Raw genomic sequence first — 11,709 nt, forward strand, 5'->3', positions numbered from 1 at the left:
TATCTTTTCAAAAACACACAAATGTTCTCCTATCATTTTGCCTATTCATGGATCTTTCTTAATACAAGTCATTTTCTTTTCTACTCTCCTGAGTATTTCTTTCTTTCGAATGCACAAACTTCCAATGATAATATCGAATGAACATATGCACATGAACATGATCGACATTTATCTTTTCCTTTGCAAAATATCTGTACGTTTGTAAAAAAACAGGAAAGGCAATTAGACAATGTCTAAGAATCCAGAGGTTCTCCCTCAAAGTCAAATAGTCTGGAAAGATCCCCACAGAGTAATCATTGGAAATTCTCTTCCCAACAAAGATTCAAGTTCCCCAACAAAGTTTACATCTTCGGCACTGCCGGTTCAACGTTAATTTTCTTTTCTCCAAACAGGGATATTCATCTCTCTTATCACCTATCAGGGTACATCAAGATCAATCATTCAAATCACTTTCATCCCCAAGCGGAAATCATAAATCCCCAGCTGCATATCTTCAAAACAAGATGAGACATCAGGGTCCCGATCAAGATACTTCATATAATATAAATCATGTTCATACATCATATATACATATCCATACATTGCATATAGTGTCTCATACACAACATACGGGTTTCTCAGTTATTTTGAGAAACTCATCACATAAATACATGCACCATGACATTGCATAAAAAATTAACTTCAGTTTTTCAGGACACAGATACAAGTAGATAAACAATATCTCTGATATGATTCAGTTACTACGAACGGTGCTGACACGATCAACCTTCAAAGATCTAACTCCATCATCACGAACGGTGTGGACACGCTCAACCTTCCAAGATCTAATTCAGTTACTACGAACGGTGCTGACACGGTCAACTCTCAAAGATCTAATTCCATCATCACGAACGGTGTGGACACGATCAACCTTCCAAGATCTAATTCAGTTACTACGAACGGTGCTGACACAGTCAACTCTCAAAGATCTAATTCTATCATCACGAACGGTGTAGACACGATCATCTTTCCAAAGTCTAATTCAGTTACTACGAACGGTGCTGACACGACAAACTTTCAAAGATCTAATTCTATCATCACGAACAATGTAGACACGATCATCTTTCCAAGATCTAATTCAGTTACTACGAACGGTGCTTACACAATCGACCTGCAAAGATCTAATTCTATCATCATGAACGGTGTAGACACAATCAACTTTTCCAAAGTCTAATTCAGTTACTACGAACGGTGCTGACACGACTAACATTCAACAACTACTTCTCAACACTTCAAGATTCATTCTGACTTTCAAAACTTATCAAGACAGGTGGCATATTAAAGCCCACTTCATATCCCCAACATCTGGATGGCATCTCTAAGCCCATCCCCGATGGTACAAATTTCTGGGTACTCTAGTGTTCAACCCTCTTCCACCTTCAGATACCGACTGGCATACAAACCACTCTACTTCTTCAGGTTTAAGAAGATTGAACAGGGGCAGCTGTCATACCCCAAAATTTGCCCATCTCACTTCTCCTTTCAAGCTCATACCAAAGTTCAAAACTCAAGGACACGATCTCCTAGACAATGGCTCAATGAACTAGGGTTTTGAATTCTCTAAAGAAAATCAATGAATCAAGGTCTCTAATGGATTTCATATGGCTTATGATGTTTCAAACCATCTCTATGACAAAGAACAAGCTTCAATTCCAAGGATTGCCCAGTCAATTGCTCAGAAAGTCAACAGTCGACTAGTTTGATCTAAAAGTCAACTGTGGTCAAAGTGCAGTCAAAATTAATGATTTTTTGTCAACATCCTTATTTTGAAGTATCATTCATCATTTGATCAAGGATTGATCATGATTCATCAAGGAAAGTTCATAAATCAACAAAACCTAAAGTTTCTAAATTAGGGTTTTTTGACCTAAAGTCAACTGAACTTTGACCAGCCATAACTTTCACATGGAACATTAGAAATTTTCCATCCAAAACTCATTTTGAAGGAAATTGAATTCTCTACAAATTTGTCTCTCACAAGCCAAGTCCAAAAATGCTTCATTTGAGAGATATGGATCAAAAGATTATAGGTCCTTTTTGAAAGTCAACCAAAAGCAGTTTTTTTATCAAAGCCCATATCATCAAGATAAAATCCTCAAATGAAAAAAGGCATCGAAAGTGGCTTGTAGAAGACATCTCGAGGTTTCCAAAAAGTCCTAGAACTCCTCCATATCTTAAAAATTGAGGGAGATATGCCCTATCAAAGTTGGACAATTTTAAAGGGAAAAATGTGAAACAAGGGCTTCAAAATGGATTTTCTTGTAAAAAGACCCAACTTTTTATGATCCAATCTTGATCCTCAAGTTATCCAAGACTCCAAACTTAATTTCCACGAATTTTTGAATTTTATTTGATTTTATATGAATTTTTGATCATTTAAAGGTGATAATTAATTTATATAAATCATGGAAAATCAAATATTTTGTTAAGGACCTCATTCCAATCACATTCAATCACCATTTAAACAAAATATTCAATCAAATTTCGTGCAAAGGCTAATTGGAAAAAGATTGGATCAAATTGGCCAAATTTAGAAGTTTTAAAGACAAATTTCCAATCAAATTCTCAAGATTGCAAATCCAAGATTCAATAAGATTTTCTCTTGTTTTATTAACCTAATTCACTCTATTATATAAACACAACATTCCCAAACCCTAAGGCACAAATTTTCTCTACAAAAAGAACCACCTTAAAGCTCTCAAAATCCAAGAAAAAACTCAAACTCGATTTTGGAGATTGGAGACGTTTCAAAGAATTTCAAGCATTGCTACACGTTCCTGGGAATAAAGTGAAGCTATTTAGATCATCACAGGCAAACAACACCCCTAGAAATACCTCCATTAAGCCAAGGTATGTCGTTATAGATTCAAGGTCGAATGCATTGATCCACACATGATTCATGGATTTTGTTTGCATATTATTGTTTATGATGCTTCTATGAATGATTCTGGATGCTTAATCGAATTTCTGTGCGTGTTTATGAACAATTGCCATGTTAGGGTTCATACTTTGATTTTAGGGGTTTTCGGTTTAGAAGGTTTTGGACCTTAATATTGGTACAGGTGAGTTCGCGTGGATGAGAGGGTCACGAATATGGTCCTGGATTTAATTTCTGTGCATGTATGGGGGCCTTTGTAATTTGCAGGTGTGATAAGTATGCTCTTTTACAGCTAGTCTGTTAAAAGCGTTGTAAAAAGAGCATTTACAGGTTTTAGTGAAGAAGATGATGAGCTGTCATCATATTACTGGCCAATTTTCAAATTTCGCGCGCGCTGGCCATTAGTCATGTTATTTTATATATATTTCATTAAGAGCGTATGTTAAACAAAACGGACGCTTGGTTGGAATGGCAAAGAATCTTGTGCGAACTGAGGGTGCGTGGGTTCGATCCCCCGTTTCCCTCTATATTTTTGGTAAAAGGCAATACTCAGATCCCATACGCATTTCTTGGGGAAGGCCTATGGTATGCTCTCATATCCAAACCATTGAGGGACTGCAAGGATGAATCCTACGTTCCAGGATTGCAGACGTACCATACTCCCTACAGACCTCACCACACCTGATCACAGAGCTAAGTTTCTAATTTTTTTTATTTTTATAAATTCTTTATTTTATTTCTTTTTTCTTTTTTTCTTTTTATTATAATTCTTTTATTCATTTATTTATTTCTACTTGGTTAATAAATTATTTTTTATAGTAATTTTATAATTAATTATTTTTAATCGACAGCTCGATTTTCTTTATAATCTTTTAATTTTGATTTTATTTGTTTATACGTTTAATTAATTAAAATATCAGGTTTATCCCTATAATTATTAGATTTTATTTTAGTTTATTTATTTAATCGAACTTTCGATTTCATTAACTTTTTAGGGTTTGTTTAACATCATTTTATTTTTTATTTGCCTTTTAGGTTAAAATAGGATTTGTATCAATAGTCAATGAATCTATAATACACTAACATTTCTCTTCTTCCTTTTTCTTTGTTTAGGGTTGATCAGGGAAGTGATGAAGGCCCGAGGCATTGGCATTCCTTTGCCTCATATTTTTCTTGCCTTTATTATTCTGTTTTTCTTTCCCCTTCCCCGCAGGTGTTTATTGTAATAGCGTAGGATGTTTATTTTCTGCCCTTTAATTTTATTTATGTTAACTGCGTGGTTAGTAATCTTAGGGAGTGCAAGCCTTAAATTGAATTAGGATAACTAATTACAAGATAAATATCTGAATTGAACCACCTGATTAGGCCACACACACACTTTTGGGTAACCCCTCTTGTTGCCTGTTGCCTTATATTATTGCCTTGTTGCCTTGTTGCTTATGCCTTAAAATAGTCAAGTCCCTCGATTCCGAGGATACCTAAAGCAAATGCTGCCTTCAGTTCATTCATCATCAAATCTGTCCCTCGATGTTTCCTTAGTAAATGATGATTTGTCCCTATTGCTAAGGTATCCTCGCCTGCTGCCTGAAAATGGCTATTACATCCTTCCCTTAGACTACCCGCCCTCTTTATGGCAGGGTCAGTCTTATGGCGAACGATAAACCTCGATGACCCTTTAAATCCAATAAAAGGACTTCCTACCTTCTTATGGTATGGATAGCCCTGAAAGGCTAAAAGACTTTTTTTCAAAACTTAGGGTAGTTGCTATTAATTGTTGCTCTGGTTTAAATTCATTTTCCTCTTTCAATAAACCTTCAAAAAGGCTACGCTTATTTTACAAGCTAAAGTCCTTATCCAAATTCTTTTTTTACATCTCAAACATTTTGAAAACAAATGAGCTAAGCAATTAAGAGCCCATGGATAATCATGGATACAAAGGGTACTTTAAACCTTCCCTTTAGATAATTTACCCCCCAAACTCAATCTCTTTCAAAAAAGGTTTTTTTCTGTTCTTTTAGCCTTTCTTTAAATTGGATAAAATAAAAGTCGGTGGCGAGTCTTGCTATTCGCACATTTCTTTAAAGTCAGTTCATCGTATTACAGTGCCATTGTTTTTTGTTGTTCCGGGGGGTATGCCCTCCGTTTTTCGATTGTAATGATATTATCGGCTCGGCCGCCTGTTAGCCGGGGATTTCGTTTAGAAGAAATATTCTTTGAAGGATTAGAATTTGAAGAAAGATGGTTACTGATGACCATTTTTGAGATTAAAAATGGCTACTGATGGCCATGTTTCGAGGATGTTGTTTGAGTTGGAGTGAAGATGGTTAGGATCAGAGCTAATTCGAAAAGAATTATCTTTAAAGACTTAAACATTTTGCGAAATACGAAGGGTATTGAAGCTTAACGTGTTTTCGTGACATTCTCAGTTCTGATCACGTTGCCACGCGTCGAAAGAGGATTCAGGCGGGAGGATTTGAATTTCGAAGTAGTCTGTGTAACCGAACAAAGACAGATGGCATCCCAGGAATTCTTGTGAGCAACGTGGCATCAGATTCGTGTAGAACTGTTAGGGTCGAAATTAGTATAAATAAGGGTCTTAATGTTAGGATTCCGTGTGTTCACTTTGTACAAATCACTCACAAATCACTCAAGTATCAAGTGTTTAGAGAACGAGTTCGCTGAGAAATGTACGTATGACACCAACACCATTTTAAATACATTTGTATCTTTCTTTATTCAAGTATCTTTTCAATTCCTTTATTTTTTCTTCGTTTAAACTTTCATTTCGAAGTAACTTTACATTTCTGCATTTATCATTCTAGCACGTTATATTCTTGCACTTTACATTTCTGTAATTTACACGCTTTATTTATGTTTTCTTTGTCAAAAGTCATATTAACATGTATAACAAGTGTTGTTTCGAGTGAATAGTCATACGATCATATCACAAACAAGTTTTCATATCGAAAGACAATTGTTTGACTATGTCCTAGGATCAATCTAGTCGATCCTGCGAGTAACCAAAGTATATTTTATAGTTTGGAGGACTAGCGGTTGTTTACCGGAAATCACCGTAAACAAATTGGCACGCCCAGTGGGACACTATCAAAGAGATTGTTATTAATTGATTGTTTTGTTTTGTCTAGAAAATATCAAGACCTTGTATGAACCTTAGGAACGGTAAATTAACCAACAGTGCACAGCTGATTCCTAAACGAAGGTACAACAAGAAAATGGTCAATGTGGCCAGTGGAGGGGGAGATCAAGATCCCCCACAGGGGTCAGGAACAGTAGCGGCAAATTCTACGCACGTTTCGACTTTTACTCAAGGGGCGCAGGATATACCGGTTTCGACAGGATCTGCACCCATAGGTAGTTCCCAAGCTGTACCCGAAAATACTTCAGGGACAACAAGAACGGTTCCAGTCTCGAGTTCGACTACCATGCCTTCACTCACAGGCGCAAGCGAGATACCACCTTTCGCAACAAACGCCGCAAGTCAATTATTTACCCCAGGACCATCATCCGCTTTAGAAGGTTGGAGACCCAACAACCCATACGGAATGCCACATTCATACATGGTAGGATTACGAGGAACAGGGCCTACATACACTGCGCCTAACCCAACGGCGTTTTCGCCTAATGTCAGTTCGATAGGTCGAAGCGCACAAAACACTGGTTTCTCTGCCCAAATACCTCCCTTAACCACCAGCAGTCAAGCGGCATTTCGACAGGAAATGGATGCAAGTAACCATGATATGTTAGGGGTCCTTGCCAGAGAATTGGGGTCGATCTTTAATCTGTTAGCAACAAACATTGCCAGGACTAACCAAGAGAATGTAGAAACATATCAAAAAATATCGTCACAAATAGGACGAATGGCAGATTTTTTAGAAGTCCCGCAAAATAGGCGAAGAAACAACCAATCAACCTATCAGGAAGGGGACCCAATTCTAGAACAAATTCGAACCGCAGTACCGCCACCTAGGCCAGCACCAGTCAAACGAAACCAAGTGGTAGATTTAGAAACTCGAAATCAAACGACTAACGTTGATCGACAAGCAATTCCCCAGCAACAGCCTAATGTAGTTGTAGTGGGAAGAGACGAACATCCTGACGAAGTTGTGCATAGGGTTAGGAGAGACAATTTGGCAGCAGAAAACAATCTCGCTGCCATGATAGAGAGAATAATGGCTAACAATGGCCTTAATACTGGACTTCGACGTCCAAACTACATGTCCCTCATACCCAAATATATTATGCAAACAGAATTGCCAAGAGGTACCAAGGTACCCAAATTTACGAAGTTTTCAGGGGACACTAGTGAATCAACGGTGGAACACATAGCCAGATATTTGACGGAAGCAGGGGATCTAGCAGGGAACGAAGATTTAAGAATTAAATACTTCCCTAGTTCGCTAACGAAAAATGCTTTTGTTTGGTTCACTACCTTACCCCTAAATTCCATAGACGCATGGGCACACTTGGAGAGATTATTCCACGAACAATTCTATATGGGCCAAACCAAGATAAGTTTGAAAGAATTGGCTAGCATCAAGAGGAAGTTCACGGAGTCTATAGATGACTACTTAAACAGGTTCCGTTTGTTGAAATCAAGATGCTTCACGGTTGTCCCAAAACATGAATTAGTCGAGATGGCTGTGGGCAGTCTAGATTATTCAATCAGAAAGAAACTAGATACCCAATACCTAAGGGATATGGCCCAATTGGCAGACAGGGTTCGACAAGTCGAACGACTAAAAGCAGAAAAGGCCAGAGCAAATAAAAGTTACAAGAAGGAGAGGATAGCATACATCGAAGCTGAAGACGTTGACGGCGAATCTTTCGAAGACTCATACAGCATGGAAGAGGTCGAAATAGATCTAGCTGAATTAAAATAAGCACCACCTTATTCTTGCAAATTGCTCACCCCTTCTAATGGAAAAAATCCAGTAGAGAATGATAAAAGCGATAGATTTCCTAAGAAAACTTATACATTTGACGTCACTAAATGTGAAGAAATATTTGATTTGTTAGTAAAAGATGGCCAGATGATAGTGCCTCCCAATTCCAAAATTCCTCCGTTAGAACAACGAAAGAAGCGATGCTTTTGCAAATATCACGGCTTTTTAGGCCATAAAACTTCACAATGTTTTCTTTTCAGGGATCTAATTCAGAATGCTATCAAGGATGGACGTCTGAAATTCCCTGACAAAACCAAGAATCATATGAAGGTTGACACAGACCCTTTGAGTGTGGCTGACACTAACCTGTGTGAATCACTTGACGTCAACATGGTGGAAGTATCTGAAATTGATATTGCTGAATCGGAGATAATTTCAACTGGAAAGCAGGCTACTGAAAGCCTAAATGACAATACAGTCTTCAATACTGATGTTGAAGAATCCTTTGATGCGGAGGTGACTGAAGATCTGAAAGGGAAAACTAGCAAGGTCACTGAAGACCTCAGGACAAAACTTCAGCAGATACGGATTTCTGAAGCTCCTCCGGCAGTTGTTAACATGGTCAATGTTAGGCGGCCTTTATCTGAAATAGAAGAACTAGAAAAGTGGCTGATAAGGGAGAAAGGAAACATTGAAATCCCACCAAGAGGGGAGAGTCTGAAAGATTATCTCTGGAATTGTCATGAGAAAAATGGTGGAAAAATGCTGATGTGCCCAAGGTGTTCAATTATGCTGAATCGAAGGGTTCAAGCCAATTTTGAGAGGGCCCTACGAGAAAGAATGGAACAACCCTGGAGATGAGGAAACCTATTGCTAAAAGTATACCCAAGGACTGAAGAAAGCTTAGTAGGTTTTTTAGTCAGATGTCACAAAGAAAACATTGAGGTTGCATTATGCCCCAGATGTGGAGTAGTCTATGACAAATTACTAGCACGATCATTCGAAAGAGTGCATTTCTACATGGGTCGAGAAACTCAGGGACTTCGTCCTAACATGTATGTGTTCGATAACTGGACCTCATCGAAGAGGCCTGACAGCCCACACCCTAGAGCTCGAAGGGTTACATTCAAAATTCCCGCAGACATACCTAGGGATAGATGGATGCAAGCTGGTGCGAAGACCAACAAGTGGGGAATTTGGGACCAAGGGGGAAGAACTGCAATGGCATATAGGAAGCAATTTCACACCTCAAATCGAGAGATGTATAGGTTGGAGAATTACAAAGGCAAAAATCCTATGTCTAGATCCCAATGGAGAAGGCACCAGAGGATGAAGAAGGCCCAAATGGAATACAAACTAAAGGAGATCGGAGAATCTAGCAGTAACCAAATCCCAACGCTGGGGGCAAGGACAAGTAAACCTCCAGTGGAACGCAAGTTATTCGATTCTGAAAATGAGAAAGAAGAAGAAAAGATGCATTCCATCCCATGGAAAGAAGACGATAGGTGTCGCACGCTCGCGAAATAATGGTCAGAGTCGCCACCAATATATTTATCCCATTGAGGGAAAGGAATATCAGAAAACCTGGAATACAGAGAGGATAAGAAAAGGTCTTGCGACCAAAGATCGGGTAAGAAGTCGGATACGCAAGGGGAAGGTATTAGCACCCCTCACGTCTGTGGTACCCCACAGGATCCACTTATGTTTGTTCTATTCTAAGGGTGTATAAATCTAAAGCTTAATGCTAAGGGAATGCATGCATATGAAAGAAAAGAAACACTGGGAAAATAAGGTTTATAAATAGTTGTGCTCGCTCAGGCCCCGCGACCTAATGCCTACGTATCCTTTTCAGGAATCAGAGCGCCGTAGTTCGGGTCACATGTTTTTGTTTGTTTTTGTGTTTTTTAGTGGACGGAGTTACATTCGCAATCTAGCATTGGGATAGCAGCTCGTTGAGTGGAGTCTTATGCGTTACCTGTCTGCGATCGAAAGGAAGCAACATGTCCGATTAAAGGGAAAGAATGCCCCGAAGGCAAGAGAGAGAAGAGAAGATTGGTTTGTGTTTTTTAGGGTAATTCCATGATGAACAAAACCCAATACAAGGTTTCGCACCACTTTATTACTTTGTTTAGGTCTGAGCCTTTATTAGATGTTTTAGATGTTTTTGATTGGTGATTTTTAAGGGGAATTAATCTGCGAGTTGAATCACATAAGAGTGCATAATGATAGAGAAATAGATTAGGGAATGAATCCCACTCATTTCTCTACATAGTGATCGAGAAACAGATTAGGGAATGAATCCCACTCATTTCTCTCCCACTAAGTGATCGAGAAGCAGATTAGGGAATAAATCCCACTCATTTCTCTCCCACTATTAGTAAAGTGTGATCCGCCTCTTCCTTTATTAAATGTTTTAAAGTTGAAAAGAAAAAGGAAAGGAAAACTAGCCTAAAAGGAAGTAACTAGCCTAAGTGTTTAAAAGGGAATTCATAGATCCTAATGTTATCATGGTTTCTACCTAAAGTTAGGAATCATGGAAATCAAGTCATATTAGAAACAAAAATTGAGAATGGCACAATGGTACAAAATCACACATAAGCATGAAATATCAAGTCAAAAATATAGTACAAAAATGAAATAAAATACTACTATTTTTTTATATGATTTTTATGAAGGAAATTGAATTACAAGGAATTAGCCTAAAACTAATATTTTTTATGAACATTTTTTATATGAGAAAAATTATACCCAAGTCTAAAAGTGATAGTAGAAACAATTAGTTTTATCACCTAAAAGAAAATGGAAAAAATCTAATATAACCTAAAAATATTAATTGTAAATAAAAGGAAGGCAAAATACTCTTCTTGGTCCCTTATGTTAACCTTGAGGTTCATTTTGATCCCTTAACTTCAAAAAGTGTCATATTGGTCCCTTAACTCTTCAAATGGTGTCATTTTAGTCCTTTTTGTCACATTAGCGACGGGAAAACTCAAAAATCAGTCGCTAAATCAGTCGCTAATATGACAAAAAGGACTAAAATGACACTTTTTGAAGAGTTAAGGACCAATATGACACTTTTTGAAGTTAAGAGACTAAAATGAACCCCGAGGTTAACATAAGGGACCAAAAAGAGTATTTTGCCTAAAAGGAAAGAGGGGGTGCAAAGATGAATATGGTGGTGTGAATAGCATGGGCGTCGGGCCCAACCCAAAGGGTATTTTTTTGTGCTGCAGCACTTTGTTTATCAAAAAGGAATATGGGCCCAGAGAGGGTGCGCCCAGGAATTTGGTATAGGCCCAAAGAGGTGTCTTTTCTTGTGATTCTTAACATAACGAAAAAAGGACATGATGGGCCACAATTTGTGAAAGGCCCATGGGAAATCCACATTTTGTGTTCAGATATATCATCATGTTTTTAATAATAATAAAAAAATAAAAGAGAGAATTAATAAAATAAAGGGGAATTAGGGTTTTCAAGATTGTGACCTTTGAAATGTTTCGAACCCGATCTTCTTCTTCGCGTGACGGTGGCGAACCCCCTGCTCCGGTCGAGACCCTAACGGCGTCTGTCCTCGCCTATCTCCCTCCGCCTCAAACTCTCATTGCCTCAATCTCTCATTTGATTCTCAGGTCTACGATACGATCTCTTCCGTCTCGATCTCAAACTTCGCACTGTGATTCAAGTTTCACTATCTCCATTCGCACATCTCCTTCGATCTCATCGCCGCTCTTGTTCTTGAAATTAGTTGAGGAAGATGAACGCAATGAATGGTGAGTATTGATGAATGAAGTTCTTGAGGTTGTGAAGATGAAGAAGATTGAAGCGATGAACCTCCGGTTAGAGGTGAGTTTTCTTTCTATTCCGTTCTTCTTCTCTTTTCGTTTCCAA

This window comes from Vicia villosa, linkage group LG7 (genome assembly GCF_029867415.1).
Source record: "Vicia villosa cultivar HV-30 ecotype Madison, WI linkage group LG7, Vvil1.0, whole genome shotgun sequence".
Taxonomy (NCBI): domain Eukaryota; kingdom Viridiplantae; phylum Streptophyta; class Magnoliopsida; order Fabales; family Fabaceae; genus Vicia; species Vicia villosa.